Raw genomic sequence first — 16219 nt, forward strand, 5'->3', positions numbered from 1 at the left:
CCCGGGGCAACAGTGGGCCTGGGTCCTTACCGCCTGTCCATGATGTGGGCTCTCAGGAGCAGCAGCCTGGTCTCCTGACTTCCAGCCACGTGCCGTGTGGCCCGGAGATGCAGCCCCAGGGCGCACCCGACTCCAGGTGGAGAGCAGAGCGCAGATGCCTCCCAGCCCTTCGTTTCCTCACCTGCCTGGAGACAATACCACCGGTTCCAGTCAGGCCACGGTGTTGGGGAGACTCCATGAGAGGCCATAGGGAGGGCATGGTGCTTGGCACAAGAGAGAGGTCCGAGTGGAAGTCACAGCGGCTTCCTGGAGGACGCTGTGCTCTCCGGTGGGAGGAGAAGCAAGAATCAAAGGCATATTGGGGAGACAAGAAAGGAGACTGAGCACCTGCTGCATCTGCAGCCCGCACACCGCCCAGTGCTCCGCATGAGCCACATCACTGACTCTCCCTGCGATCTGATGAAATCTGTACTATAGCCACACCCATTTTACAGATGAAGAAACTAAGGCCCAGAGAGCAAAAATAGTTTACTTGTTCAGGGAGTAAAATCCAGACCCAGAATATGAATACAGGAGGCAATAATGCCTCCTTGTCTCCTTCTTTCCACACTCCCTCCTTCCATCTCTCATGCCCTCCCTTCCTTCCTTGGGTTTTTACTGTGCCCCCATTGTGTGCTGGATTCAGAGACAAAGCAAACCCAGCGCCAACCCTCAGGAGCCCCTTCCCCTTGTCTCCACTAACCTTGAACTGTCCTTGACCCTTCTGGGCTTCAGTTTCTCTCCTCTGAGCAATGGGCTCTGTCTTTACAGCTCCTTCTGGCCCTGTGTCCCCGCCTCACGGCGGGCTGAGGCCGGCTGGTCGGGGCCTCCCTGCCCCAACAAGATGGGGTAGGGGCCCTCCACCTGCTGCCCACCCCCCCGGTCCCCCGTGAACCTGCTCGCCAGGCTGGAGCCAGCCACCATCTGGAGCCAACGGGCTGTTTACGGAGCCAGGCGGCGGCCCTGGCCCTGACCCGGCCAATCTGGAAGCGATTAGCAGCCTGGGCTGGGGAGCATTTGGAGTTCTCATCAGTCGGTCGGGCCCCCCCAGCCCCCACACCACCCGGAGCCGGAGCTGCTCTGGGGGTCTCCAAGGAGCCCCTTTTCTTGCAGGGCACTGCAGCTCGGACCTGCTCCAAGGCCTACAGCTCTGAACACCAGCAGCGACAGCGGCGAGACGGGGCCACACACAGGCCAGGATGCAGGGGGGTGGGGGGAGTGGAGTGGATGGGGGGGCCTGGGGCCTTCCCGAAGGAAACCTCTTGCAGAATTGCTTTCTGGTGTTTGGTTTTGAATATACAGACAAGCACATAGGGGAAACACACACACACACACACACACACACACACACACACACAAACACCCCTCGAACAGCACAGAGGGTGGGTGGAAAGGGTGTGGAGTGAAAAGTCGGGGTCCCTATCCGCCCTCCTCCTGGCCTCCACTCCCACCGGCCGGAGAATTCAGCGATGCGGGTTTCTGGGTCCCCTGCAATGGTACGAGCGTCTGCACACAGCGTCTACTTACTCCTCTTGCCCTGTTTTTACAAGCAGCAGCCGACTTTACATTCTGTCTTACGCCTTCTTTTCCTCTCCCTTGGGTTAATCCGTATTTCTAGCATGACTACCGCTAATCATCATAATGTTAATAATACCAACAGCGGCAGCAAAGCTTTCTGTAGTACTTACTTCCTACGTGCTGGGCACAGTTCCGGACGCTGTGCGCGGATTAACCACTCATAAGGTTGAGGTGATCCAGTGGGCGGCTGTATTTTTCTCATCATCTCTATATTGTAGATGGGGAAACTGAGGCACAGAGCAACAAGGCACCTGCGGGGTTGCGAGGGGTCCTTTCCCTAAAGAGGCTGGATGGTCCCAGTCGGAGGGCCGAGGGCCATTCACTGCCCAACTGTCGTGGTGGTGGAGGTAACTGACGTCCAATCAGTCCCCCGGAGGACGGAGGGAGCGTCCCGGGCCTGCATCCGGGGTTTTCAGCTACTAGGTCTGTCCTAAGCCCTGCCCGTCTGCTCTCCTCTGATGGGTGGACAGGACTCCAGTGTCCCTCCTGGTCTCCCCACCTCCAGCCTCACCCCTCCGGTTCGGGCTCCATGCTGCCGCCAGAGCAAACCTTGTAAAACCTAAGTGAAGCCAGGCCTCTCCCAGCTCACCACCCACCTCTCAGGATAAGGTCCAACCCTCCATCCAGGCCACACCAGAGGCAGGTCCCCACACCGCCATGCCCACCTCACCCTCTGCCCCGTCTGTCCATCCGGAACACCCTCCCCGCTCCCTGCGCCTGGCTTCTCCTCGCCCTTCCAGCCTGAGCTCACAGCCTTCCCCACACCCCAGACCAGTCCCCCCAGAACCGGCCCCGGTGAACCTTAGCTTGGCTCACACTGTTGTCTGATGGCTGTGTCCCATGACAGAATGTCAGCTCCGGGAAGATAAAGGTCTTTGCCTGTCTTGTTCACTCCGGTATCCCCAGATCCTAGGGCAGAGTCAGGAACACAGTAGGTGCACAGAAAGAAATCGTTGAATGCACACATGCAGAAATGAATGAATGAACGAATGAATGAACGAGTCAGTGGAAAGCCTGGATCTGTTGACATAGTGGCTGCCCTGAGGGCAGGGGGGTCCTGCACTAGCCCCGGGGGAGGGGGAAACAAAGAGTTTATAAAGCCCCCAGGCCCTTTCTCATTCCTGTGCAGATGAGGAAACCTACCCAAGAACGTGGGGGCCTCTGGCCGCTGGGCTGGGAGCTAGGGTGGCAGCACAGAGCAAGGCGGGAAGGAATCCTGGGTTTTCCCAGCTGCGGGGGAGGCAAGCCCCACAGGAAGTGAGTAGAATGAACCCGAATTAGTGCCTCAGCCGCTCACAGCACCTCTGAGCCAGCTGCTGAGTCCTGGCACCACCATGAGACAGCTTGTTTAAAAGCTGCATTCTTGGGGGGCGGGGGGGGGGCGCCTGAGTGGCTCAGTCGGCCGAGCATCTGACCCTTGATTTCAGCTCACGTCATGATCTCCCGGTTTGGTTCGTGAGCTCCAGCCCCGCAGTCAGTCTCTGCGCTGATAGCCCAGAGCCCGATGGGATTCTCTCTCCCTCTCTCTGCGCCTCCTCTGCTTGCATGCTTGCTCTCTCTCGCTCTCTTTCTCTCTCTCTAACTCAAAATAAATAAATAACCTTTAAAAAAAAAAAGGTTGCATTCTTGACAGCTGCTGTCTCCTTGCCCCTGTGCTGACCATTCAACCACAATAACCAGCCTACTGTGCACCAGGCCCTCATCGAAGCATTTTACACACAGCGCTGAGGGGGGAATATTATACCTCCCGAGATACAGATGAGGAAACCAAGGCCCAGAGAGGCTAAGTGCCTTGCCCAGGGACACACAGAGTAAAGCCAAAGTAGCGTGAAGTCACACACAAGGTCACGGACACCAAATTCAGGACAAAAGCCCCTCAGGATGGAAGGCAGGGAAGGCACAGGCTCTTCCACAGGCCCTGCCACGTTTTCGTCTCGGATTGGGGACGTGGACGCTCAGGCACGTTGAAAATGGTCCGTCACAGCAACGTGCAGCCACGCGACACACAGTGACTAACAGTGGACACCGGCAGGCTTTGACCCAGCTCTGCGTGACTAGGGGCTGAGGCCAGCCTGGGCGTGGAGGCCCCTCCCGCCCCGCCCCCACTCCCTGCTCTCAGTGACGCAGCTGTGGTGGCATTTGGCAACCCCGGCTGCCCACAGTTACGACAGCCCGCATCTGTCAGCTGGGGGCGGGGAGTCAGGACCTGTCCCTGCCTCCTCCCAGCAGCCCAGCCCCGGAGTAGCCCCGGACACCTCCTCTCTGCTGCCCCCCGGGCTTTCCCCTTCCCCAAAGCGCTTTTCGCCACCTGACATCACACTTGTTTGCAGTGACCAGAAAGTCAGCGCCTCAAGGGCAGGAATCACGTCTGTGTCAGTCATGCTCTGTCCCCAGAGTAGTGAGCAGTTGGCTCAGTAAGCATTTGCTGAATGAACAAATGAAAAGCTAGATAAGTGAGTGGAAACCCCGCCCTCCCTCCCTCCCTACCTTCCTCGCTTCTCTTCTTTCTGCAGATAGTAATTAGGCACCTGCTATGGGCCAGGCCCTGTACTAGGTGCAGGGGACACGGCAGTGTCGGGAACAGGCAGACATTCCTGTCCTCAGGACACTGATGTTCTAGAAGCCAACACTCATCAGTGATGCCGTCATCCTGCAAACGAAATGCGTGGAGAAGGAGAGGGGTTCCTGGGGCCGCGTGCACCTGCAGGGGCGAGGTGGGGGTGTCTCCCTGATTCGGGGTGGGGGGGCCCTGCAGGGGCTCGTTCACACGTAGACAGCACACCTACTCAGCGCCAGGTAAAGCCGGACGAGCAGTGGGAGTGGGAAGGGACCAGGTTATGGGAGAGGAAAGCCTCGGGCGCTGAGCAGGGGTGTCAGGGCCTGACCTCGCCCTCCCAGCCCGGACTGGATGGTCCTGAGCAGGAAGTGAGGAGGAAGTGACGCCTGAGCCGAGGCCGAGGAAGAATATTCCCCCAGGGGCACCGGCTGGGGCTACACCCCTCTGCCCAGCAATACCCTCTCTGGCCTCACTTTCTCCTTTGTGCAAAGGAAGCGGTGCCCCCATGCCCACCAGCCCCCAGCAGGGATGCTAGAAGTTTCTCTGGGAGACTTTTAGGGGCAGAGCAAGGCACTTGACTTAAGTCCTGCAGAGTGGGTTGCTTTTCCCATCCGCCCCGCTAGGCTGGGAGCCCAATGGGAGAGGGCCCAGCACAGCCTGCACACAGTAGGTGCTCAGGGCGTGTCTGTGGGTCAAATGAGCCCCGAAGTCTCAGTTTCCTCATCTGTGTGATGCGGATAACACTGGTGTGGCCTCGGGGTAGGAACCAACCACTCTTCTCACTTCAGGGGCGTTCAGGCCTCTGTGGACCCCCAGAGTCGCGGTGAAGGATCCTCTCCGGGGCTGGGGCAGAAGGACCAGAGTGCGTGGACGGCACAGGCCTCTAGCTCCAGACTTTGAGGCGGAACCTGAGGTGTCTAGAAGGAAATGACCAGCAGCCTCATTTACAATGGAAGGAAACTGAGGTACGGGAACAGCGACGATAAACCCTGGTGCTTACCGAGCCCTCGCTCCAAGCCAGGCGCTGTGCGAAGCCCTCTGCCCGAGTTTTGTCACCCAGTCTCTTCAACAGCCTCCCTGTCGGAAGTGAATACTATGAACAGCGTTTTACACGCGGGAAAACAAAGACTCGGGGGGGTAAGGCAAGGCCACGCCGCCAGATAACAGGGCACCTGGGGCGGGAATGCAGGTCTGGTCCAGAACCCAGAGTCATAAACCCGGCACTTCCTGTGGGGAAGTGGGGGAGGGAGGGAGGGGATGCGCGACTCCGGGAGAGATGAAAATAAGCCTTTATGGGGTGGGGGGGGCGACCGAGGGTCATGGAATAAATACTTGCAAGGATGAGGGGTCCCTGGGGTGTCTGGAGGCTCTGTTGCTAAAGCATATGACTCTTGATCTCAGGGTTGTGAGTTCGAGCCTCACGTTGGGTGTAGAGTTTAGTTAAAAAAATAAGTAAATAACATCTTAAAAAAAAAAAGAAATAAAAAAGAATGAGAGGTCCCAGGTCAGTCCCAAAGTTCTACTTTGGATGGCCCAGGGCAGCTTGGAGGAACCCCAGTCTCCAGCTCACCCCCAGCAACCAGAATGTACTCTGCCTCATTCATTCATTCAATCAGTCAGTCAGTCAGTCAGTCAGTCAAGAGAAAACAGAAGAGAGGAAGAAATGAGACCAAACATATCCATGTAAACAATAAATATAAATGGATGGAATGGGTCTGTTAAAAAACAAAGACTCATGGGCACCTGGGTGGCTCAGTCGTTAAGCATCTGACTTCGGCTCAGGTCATGAGCTCAGGATTTGTGAGTTCAAGTCCCACATGGGGTGAGCGTGAACCCTGCTTCTCTCTCTCTTTCTCTCTCTCTCTTTCCCCTTCTTTCTCCCCCTCCTGGGATTCTCTCTCTCTCTACCACTGGCTCACTTGCAACCTCTCTCTCTAAAAAAAAAAAAAAAAAAAGAAACCCACAAAAAAAAAAAAAGACTTATATTACGCTAAGTGAAATAAGTCAGTCAGAGGAAGACAAATACCATACGATGTCACTCATATGTGGAATTTAAGAAACCAAACAGATGAACCTAGGGGAAGGGAAGGGAAAATAAGATAAAAACAGAGAGGGACGCAAACCATAAGAGACTCTTAAATACAGAGAACACTCTGAGGGTTGCTGGAGGGGCGGTGGGTGGGGGATGGGCTAGGTGGGGGATGGGCATTGAGGAAGGAACTTGTTAGGACGAGCACCTGAGCACTGGGCTAACGCCAGGGATGAATCACCGGGTTCTATTCATGACTCCAATACTGCGCTGGATGCTAACTAACTTGAATTTAAAAAAAAAAAAAAACAAACAACAAAAAAAAACCAAGGACTCTTAACATTGGATCAGAAATCAAAATTCATTCATTTATTTGTGGGATAAATATTTATCAAATGCCTAAACTATTCTAAGTCCTGTTTCAGATTCTAATGATAGAACCAGAAACTAAAATCTCTGTTAAAGAAGGGAAAACATGGGGAGAAGGGAATCCGGGGAGAGAGACCTGTAGGTGCAAAGGCCCTGAGACAGAGGTGAGCTTGGAGAACAGAGAAGCAGAAGGGGTTGCTAAGGCTGGAGAACTCACTGGTGAGTGGGCCTGGCTGGGGCGCGGCAGGAAAGGCCAGAAGGGCCAGGTGCCTGAGGGCATAAGAAAGGGCAGAGGTTGGGGTGCCTGGGTGGCTTAGTCGGTTAAGCGTCCGACTTTCGCTTAGGTCATGATCTCACGGTTCGTGGGTTCGAGCCCCGCGTCGGGCTCTGTGCTGACTGCCAGCTCGGAGCCTGGAGCCTGTTTCAGAGTCTGTGACTCCCTCTCTCTCTCTGACCCTCCCCTGCTCACACTGTCTCTCTCTCTCTCTCTCTCCTAGAAACAAATAAAACATTTAAAAAAAAATAAAAAAAAAAAAGAAAGAAAGGGCAGAGGTTGCGGCCCACGCACAGGCACCGGGAGGGTTCAGATGTATAGCTGCTGGGTGCCAGGTCCTGTTTACATAGAGCAGAGGGTCAGTGACCAGCAATGCTAGCCAGACTCTTGACCATTTCCAGCCAGGGGCCCTTCTTGCCCTGAGGGGAGCCAAGACGGTTCAGCACAGCCTCTGCTCGGGGAAGAAGACCCACCACCTACTGGGTGCCAGGCTCCGCCACTGGTGGTTTCCATTTAATTCGCTCATAAGTCCTGCCATCGGGTTAGATTTCTCCCCATCTTGCAGAAGGGAAAACTGAGCCTCCGAGAGGTAGAGTGAGCTGCCCAAGGCCATGCAGTGCGCGGCAGGGCCAGGGTGTGGGCTCAGGGTATCTGACCCTCCACATGCTTTCTTGACCCTGCAGAGCTGCTGCCTAGGAAGTGGCAGCGGGGAGCCCTCCACCGGCTGTGTTCTTGTGTGGGTCCTCTGCCCTTAACTGCCTCAGTTCCCCGTCTGGGACACTGCGTCAGGTCCGTGTCAGAACTTTGATGACTCCCTCCCTTAGGGCAGTGGAGTTCCCAAAGTGCTGAGCTGGCATTCCCCATTCTACCTCACAGTGACTCCACGTGACAGAAGAGGAAACTGAGGCTCAGAGGGGGAAGTGATTCTCCAAGATCTTGACCTCGGGCTCTCCTGAAGCCCTGGGACCTTGGTGGAGTCTACTCACTAGATGGTAAGAAGGGGCCACCCAAGGCTGCAGCGGCTTTGGGGTGGGGGGGTGGGGGCGGCCAGGGACAAGGATATACAGACCATAAGGGAGAGGAGGCCTGAAGCCGGGGCACTAGCCCCCAGCCTCTGCCCCCCACTGCCTCCCGGGGGACGGGGGGGCTTGGCCCCTCAGTCCCAGTTATTGCCTGAGAGCAGGGAGGGGCCGTGGGAAGTCTCCCCACGTCTTCTCACTCAGGTCATGCCCTAAGTCCTGCCCAAAGAAGCAGGAAATGCCAGGCACTCCACCACCCCCACCCCCACCCGGGCTGTGGGAAGGCTGTGCCTGGGATTCTGGGGCTTCAGCACCAGCCCAGCCTTTGCTGGGGATCTAGGCCCTACTAGGGCCCGCATGACCTTGGACAAGACCTTTCCCCTCTTGGGGCCTCAGTTTCCCCCTCTGTAGTCACAGGCTCTGAGTCAGAATTCTGGCTGTGTGACCTCAGGCAGGTGGCTGTCCTCCTCGGAAGCCCAGCTCCCTCTTCTGTAAAACGGGGGACAGCGCACACAGCGCCTGCTCCCTCAACAGAGCCCTTAGCGCCCCCGGCAGGGGCTTGATGGGGAAGGCTGGCCCAGATCCCTGGGGCCCTCTGGGAAGGATGTCCAGTCTGCAGAAGAGGCAGAGCTGGGACACTGGCTGAGGTGCAAGGAGTGAATGACCTGATTCCCACTCATCAGCTGTCTGAGTTCTCCCCGGCAGCTCACCAACTTCCCACCTCGCTCAATTTCACTTTCCTCCTTCATGTATTGAAATAACAATAGCACCTACTTCCCGGAGCTGGGTGAGGATCCACTCACACATTCCACAAATACTTATTAATCACCTACTGTTTTAGGGTACAACTAGGAACAAAACAGAAAACAAAAACCAAAAAAAACGGCCCTGCCCTTAGGGAGCTGATGTCTGCGGGGGGGGGGGGGGGGGGGGGGGGGGGGGGGGGGGGNGGGGGGGGGGGGGGGGGGGGGGGGGGGGGGGGGGGGGGGGGGGGGGAGTCAGGGCGCATCTGGATTTACATAGCAAGTTAGAAACGGGAAAGAGCAGGGAAAGGCAGCCGTATCGAGGGGGTTTGGTGGAAGGGTGAGTGGTTGGGTCTGAGAGTGTGATGGGGAGGGGTGGAGAGTGGGGGGAAGGCCGTGTTGGACTGTGGTCCTGGAGCCCCCCTACCCCGGGGCCCCCAAGGCCTGGGAAATGCTTGCATGATTCACCCAGGGCCTCGGGCTTTGCGCTTTGGCCCAGACAAGCCTCCGCTTGGCCTGGAAATCCTCACCTCTGGTGTCTCCTCGCCCAGGCCTGCGGAGAAAGAACAATTGAGGTGCCTGGACCCCGGCCGGCTCCGTAAGCCTCTGCCAATCCTGCCGTCTGGGGCACGACTTCTCCGCCAGGATGCCTGAGGAGTTTTACCATTATTTTAGCTACAATTATGAATATGTAATAAAACTCCACACGCTAAGGATTTTGCACTAGAGACTATCATTAGCCCCATCTGAGAGCTGAGGACGGTCTGGTGGGAGGGGTGGTCACTGCCTGAGGTCACACTCAGTGGCAGAACTGGGATTTGAACTCCCAGACCAGAGTTTCCAGAGGCCAAGCTCTTGTCAAAGCTGGAGAACAAAACAGGCTGTCCTGGGGTTCCACTCAGCCGCACTGTGAGGTAAGTGGGGAAACTGAGGCAGGGAGATGCCCGCAGCCACACGGAGACCCCAAAGCAAGCCCGAGAGGCCCCTTCCCAGGAGCTAGGGGGCTCTGGGCCCTGCAGGAAGTGGCCAGGGCTAGGGCGGCCGCTTTGATCTGCTTTACGAGCCGTGGCTGTTTATGGAGGCCCAGGCCCCTGCCCCCTGCCACCCGGGACTGCGTCTCGTCACCAGCACTCGGGATATTAGCAGTCGGGAGAGTCTGCTGGCCGGGGTCTTGGCCCCGCTTCCTCCAGCCTGGCCCTTGCCCTGCCCCCTGGCCTCAGCCCCTGGGAACAGGGCAGGGGGTCCCCCCCCCCAGCCAGACCCCCTCACAGCGGGGCCTCCTTGTAACGCCGCTGGGGCCACCTCAGGGTCTTTGCTCTTGCTACACCAGCCGCCTGGAGCCCCCTCCCCAGCTCTCCCAGTGCCACTGCCCTGCCTTCTCGGGTCGCTCTGCGTCACCGCCGCAAGCAGGCCTCCCTGACTTCCCGGCTATTCTTCGTCTCCTGCATCACTGTCTGGAATTCTGTTGCTCATTCTTTCTCCCGTGGGTTTTCTGCCTTCTTCCCGGGACATCTGTCACTTGTCCTATTTACTGCTGTGTCCGCAGTGCCTCCCGCAGCATAGCTCTGGCACACAGTAGGTGCCCAATAAATGCTTCTCGAGTGGAAAAAATGATAAAATCTTTGGGGGGTGAACTGTGAGGAACTTGAGCCCCCAAAGCATTTCTCGGAACCCCCAACCCCCATGCCTTACATGTGCTTGGAAATTCAGGGGGGAATTGCAGCCCCATTTTGTGGATGGGGAAACTGAGGCTCAAAGAAATGACGTGACTTGCCCAGTGTCCCCGGGCTGAAGGAGTAGGGCTGGGACTCTACCCCAGGTCCCTTTGCCCCAGACCCCATGGTCTCTGCTCCCCACCCCCCTCCCCACCACAACCCTATGCCCCCTCCTACCTTTCACCCTCTCTCCCAGCCCCCTCCATCCCCCCTCACCCAGGGCTTGGCTCGTGGATGTGACAGTTCCTGACAAGAAGCAGCTGGGGACAGGTGTCTGACCAGCCGGGCCGGTTCCAGGGCATGTTTGGGGGGCGCTCCCCGCCCCACCCCTCCCTCCCGCCGGGTAATGCTGACGGATGATAGTGGACACCTGCTCCCACACCTGCCCCTGCCTCCTCACCCGCATTCAGGCCCTGCGGGTCCCCCACCACCCACAAGGCCACAATGGATGGTTTGTCCTCGGCGCCCCTCGGGATGCCTGCTCCCCACCCCCTCGGCTCCCTGCCTGTGCTCTGTGACCTGGGGCAGGTGCACCCTGCTTTGGCTCGGGGAGGCGGCAGGCGGCAGGAGTTTTCATCTGCCGCATAGACACCATTGGTGGCCGCCTCCCCACTCACCCTGGCCAGCTGGGGAACCTGGGGGCACCGGGGCTGGGGGAGGGGAGTGTGTGGGCACCTGCCGGGGGCGGGCTCGTTCTGGTTTTTACAGAATTCACTAGGCTTCCCAGCAACCCTAGAGGCAGTCCCCATGGTCATTACCTTATCCTAGCTGAGGCATTGGAGGTCCAGAGACAGAGAGGGCAGGACATTTGCCCAAGGTCACACAGCAGACAGAACCAGAACCCACGTGTGTGTTTCTTCTTATTCCTCCCCCTTGTCCCTCCTTGGGCCATCAATGTCGCCATAGCCCTTGCTAGTACGCACCAGGCACTTAGCCAGGCCTGAATTCATTGGAAACACATGTTCAGTAGATAGGGCTTTACCACGCAAATCACTTCGTTGTCAAAACAACCCATGAGGTCGTCACCCGGAATGTGTCCCTTGCACAGACGAACAAACAGTCTCAGAGAGAAGTGACTTGCTTTTGTAATATATTCAACAAGTATTCATTGAGCACCTACTGTGTGCCAGGCCAAAAGAGATGAGCAGGGATCAAAACAGACACACTCAGTTTTTACGGCCTTCACAGCCCCGTGGGAGAGGCAGCCATGCAACTATGGGATACACACCAAGTATTGCAGACAGGCCTGGTCTGGGCTTTCTCTTGCTAGCTGCATGACCTCGGGCAAATTACTTAACCTCTCTGTACCCATTTCTTCACTGTATAGAATGGGAGGTAATAATAACACCGACTTCATGACGTTGTTTACTGTTCTTAACATAGGGAAATTGCTCTCTAAATCTATTGGTTTCTGTTCCTTCGTTTTACAAAACTTTACTGAGTGCCTACTGTGTACCAGACTCCCGTCTGGAGGCTAAGGACACAGAGTGACGAAGATGATATAGTCACTGCCCTTGTGGGGGGTCTGGATGGAGCCCAAGAGTCCTGACTCCCAGCCCAGGCAGCCACAGAACTGTGTCCAGCCCCCTTCCTCCTCCAGGAAGCCTTCCACAATGACCCTTCCCTGCGGGAACTCTGGGACTCTACAGGCTGACGGACACTGACGCCCTCCGTAGGGGCGCCCAGAGCCACTTGTCCGGAACTGGCGCCCATCACAGGACGGAGGGAAAACTTAGGCACTGGAAGGATGTTTTACCCATTAAGGTCCTGGCAGACGCCAGGAGACGGGCGGGGTGGAGGTGTGGGTGAGAAATGACTTTTGCAGGCAGGACAGTGCCTGCCCTGCTGTCCAGGTCTGGCTTTTCCCCTGAGTCCCAGCTCCCTCAGGTGTGTCCTCCCTCAGCCCAGGCCACAGGAAACCTGCATGCAGAGAGCCTGGGGACTTCTCTAGGGCACCCAGTAAGCATCCAGCCTCTGGCCTCAGCCAGCAGGCAGAGACCACAAACTGGGGACGCTCAGACCAAGCCCGACCCCCAGAGGGACAGAGGAGTCCTTAGGAGCCCAAGGTTTGAAACGACAGGAATTCCTTGCCCACAGATTTCCATCAATATCCAGACTTCCCATTTTCCCATGGAGATGGGTTCCCTTTCCTACATGACAATGAATCCCACCCACCACAGTCCCCACCAAACCCTATTGCCCCTTTCTTTGCTCATTTAAGTACCTGCCTAGCATCTGCAGGCGAATGAAGTCATCTGACCCTTGCTTAAAGCAAGAGAAAGAAGAACCAAGAGTGAAGTTTTAGGCAGGGGTCAGCAGAAAAAAGGATTTAGGGGCGCCTGGGTGGCTTAGTCGGTTAAGCGTCCGACTTTCGCTTAGGTCATGATCTCGCGGTTCGTGGGTTCGAGCCCCGCGTCGGGCTCTGTGCTGACTGCCAGCTCAGAGCCTGGAGCCTGTTTCAGTCTGTGACTCCCTCTCTCTCTGACCCTCCCCTGCTCCGCTGTCTCTCTCTCTCTCTCTCCTATAAATAAATAAAANCTCTGGGCTCTGACTGAAGGTGACGAGAGTCACTTGGGTGGACATGCTGAGGAGCGTCCATAGTTGAGGATAAACGCTACAAGGTCCCCAGAACCTGGGTGTCCACGCCGGGTGTGGACGTGGGGTGATGTCTTTGCAACCCGACTCCCCGCTCACCTCGCGGCTCCTCCCACGCCGGGCGGCCTCCAGCTTCCCCGGCCCCACAGCCCCAGCAGGCACCCCAGGGTGCAAGCCCACTCACAGGGGACGAGGGCAGCCGCCACGCCACACGCACGTGGCCCTGGACAGCCACCAGAGCTGCTGTGGCTTATTCCTTCACTCACCCATTCACCCACGTGAGCAACGCTTGCGATGGCTGGCGGCCGCAAATCTGGTGGCTGAAATCCACCACGGTCAGCGGAGCCAGGCCCCCTTGAAGGCTGCGGGACGCAGAACCGGGCCTGTCCCCGCGCCCGCGGGCTCCCAGTGCTTCCTGGCCCATCGGCACGGCGCTCCAGTCTCTGCCTTCTTCGTCCCGTGACCTTCCTCCGCGTGTCTGTGTGTCGCCCCCTGTCCTCATAAGGACGCCGGTCACTGAGGCAGGGCCCACCCCTGACCCAGTAGGGTCTCATCGCAAGGTCCTTAAACTAATGATATCTGCAAAGACTGAGCTCCAGAGAACCACATTTCTCAACTTCTGGAAGGACACGAGTTTGGGTCCCTGCAGTGAGCTCTGGGCCCCGGGGACAGGCAGGTGGATGAGACAGTGTGGGCTGCGACCTTGCGGAGGGCAAGGAGTGCGCCCGGGAGACAGACAATCACAGGAACGAGGCTGCAGGAACCTCCCCCACCCCCGAAACGCCAGACTCAAAGACACACGGCAAGGGGCCTGGACTTTGCTGGGCCCGGTGCCTGACCATCAGCACCCCAGCCGGCCAGCTGCCCCCCACAGGGCCCTTCCTGTCCATGCATCCTGGGGCCTCAGCCCAGAGCCCATTTCCTCCCGGAGGCCTCTCTCCAGGTGTCCCCTCTGGGCTCCAAGTCCTCCTGAATTTCCTCCTAGCATCGGTAGGTGGTAGGGTTGTATTTTTTCTGACTTGGGAATTCCTTACTTCTTTCCAAAAAGATTGCTTCCTGTTAAAGAAAATTAATTAAGAGCGTCAACAGAAAAGTGCACGGATGTCTCCCTCCCTAAATCCACTGTCTGGAATTTCTCTCTCGTGGCAGGTAGGTAAGTGCATTCAGTACAGTCACTGGTACACAGCAGGTGCTCCATAAATGTTGTAGTGCTAGGCCCTGAGGACAGGGAGGTGGTTGAGTCACCACCCCTGGCCTCCAGGAAATCACTGAGGTACAATCTCCTTGCGGCCCCATCCAAGGCAGGGCATACAGTTGGTGCTCCATAAATGGTGAAGATGATTCAGGAGTTCCCGTGGAGTCCCCTCCATCTTTGCTGCTGTCTCTGGTGAGAGAAGCCCTCGGTCAACATGGGGAGGGACCTGGGGGAGGTGGGCCCGGGGGGCTGGGGCCCAGCTCCTGGGAGGGCCAGGTGTAGGAAGTTACAGCCTGGTGGCCTTGGGGACCTGCTCTTCCCGCTGGGCCTCCGCTCCAGTGGCCCACTTTCAGCATCGGATCTTCTGTCCCCAACCGCTGCCCAGACATCAGGACTTTGGAGCGCCTCACTGTCAATCCATTAGCACTTATTGAGTGCCTACTGTGTGCCAGGGGCTGCCTTGCATAAGGCCAGCCCTCTCCGTCCCTCACGGAGCAGGTGTCCTGGATGGGGAGACTGCACGCAAATCAGTAAGACTTCAGGGCCGAGCATCAGGGAGAAAGATGCAGAAAGGTTGAGGGAGCGGCAGATATTGTTATATTAACTATTAAATAGGGAGTCAGGGAGGCCTCCCGGAGGACACGACATTAGACAGAGGCGGAGGTGGACAGCGGGAGGCTCTGAAGGAGGAGCCCCAGTGCCGGAGGCCAGGGAGGGAGGGCGGGGAGGCGATGGGGCACGTCCTGCAGGGCGCTGTGACCACTGTGGGGACTTGGCTGTGTCTCCCGTATGCGGCGGGAGCCGCGGAAGGTCTGAGGCAGGACAGACAGGACGTGACTCGGTTACGGAGGGCTCTCGGCCTCGCCGCTGTTGACATTGGAGCCGGGTCGTTCTCTGCCCCAGGGCCATCCTGGGCACTGCAGGGTGGTTAGCAGTGGCCTCCACCCACCAGATACCAGCTGCACACCCCTCTGCCACTTGTGACAAACTAAAATGTCCCCAGAATTGCCACATGGCCCCAGGGCTGGGCGCAAACTGGCCCTGGGAACCTGTAAGGGACTGTGGGGCAGCTAGGCTGGAAGCCGGGGGACCAGTGAGGGAGGTACTGTGACAGTCCGGCCAGAGAGCCGGGCGGCAGGCGGTGGGGAGGGCGAGAGCCTTACTTCCTAACTCTGTGATCGTCTGTATTTTCTCCAGTTTCTGCCACGGACGTGTTTCTCTTTTGCAATCAGGAAGAAATGAAACCAAGAGAGAAGTGTTTTGGTTTGTTTTTTTAGGAGAGACTCAGGTGAAGCTATTTCTACTCACCCTTAAGAACAGCTGACCGGGGGGCGCCTGGGTGGCTCAGTCGGTTGAGCGGCCGACTTCGGCTCAGGTCATGATCTCATGGTTCGTGGGTTCGAGCCCCACATCGGGCTCTGTGCTGACAGAGCCTGGAGCCTGCTTCCGATTCTGTGTCTCCCTCTCTCTCTGACCCTCCCCTGCTCACGCTGCCTCTATCTCTCTCTCAAAAATAAATAAAACATTAAAAAAAATTTAATAAGAACAGCTGACTGGGTCTGTGCCTCAGTTTCCTTGTGGGTGGCTTCATGGCTGGTGGGACACTCAGGGCAAGTTATCGATGGCTCTCAGAAGAGGAAATGCGCTTACCTGCAGTTCTAAGAGTTGATCATCCAGAAAATACTGCCGAGCCCCCACAAGCACGGGGGTGTGGGCCGCAGCCGGTCTGTGGGCAGGAACATGGGACACAACTCGATGGAATGCCGCACAGCTGTGACTCGATGGTGGAATACTACACAGCTGTGAAAAAGCACGAGGCTGCAGGAGGCCTCGAACATGCGGTTAAGTGAAAACCGCCAGGTACCCAACAGTGTATATTTCAGTACTGTTTGTAAAACAAACACAAAAATGGGAAGGAGAATGTGTGTGGACCTGTGTGTGGGTTCTGGAGCAACCCCTGGAAGGTACCGGAAGACATCTCTGAACAGGGGCAGGGCTGAGGGTGGGGAGCAGGAGGAAGTCTTCATTGGTTCCGTTTTTCTCCAGTTATTATTATGTATTAATACAAAATAGCTCTGGCCAACCAAGAAACCAGAAAGAATGACA

At 57.1% G+C, this 16219-nt stretch overlaps 1 long non-coding RNA gene across 1 annotated transcript; it reads right to left on the reverse strand.

Annotated features, from left to right (window-relative positions):
• Positions 1-2434: 2434 nt before the first annotated feature.
• On the reverse strand, positions 2435-4375 carry LOC120230461. Its single transcript, XR_005528027.1, has 3 exons — positions 4146-4375; positions 3926-4042; positions 2435-2526 (listed from the first exon to the last, which is right to left on the reverse strand). It is a non-coding gene; the product is annotated as an uncharacterized LOC120230461 (long non-coding RNA).
• Positions 4376-16219: the final 11844 nt, after the last annotated feature.

The sequence above is a fragment of the Hyaena hyaena genome, unplaced genomic scaffold (genome assembly GCF_003009895.1).
Source record: "Hyaena hyaena isolate Hyena2069 unplaced genomic scaffold, ASM300989v1 scaffold_42, whole genome shotgun sequence".
Lineage (NCBI taxonomy): Eukaryota > Metazoa > Chordata > Mammalia > Carnivora > Hyaenidae > Hyaena > Hyaena hyaena.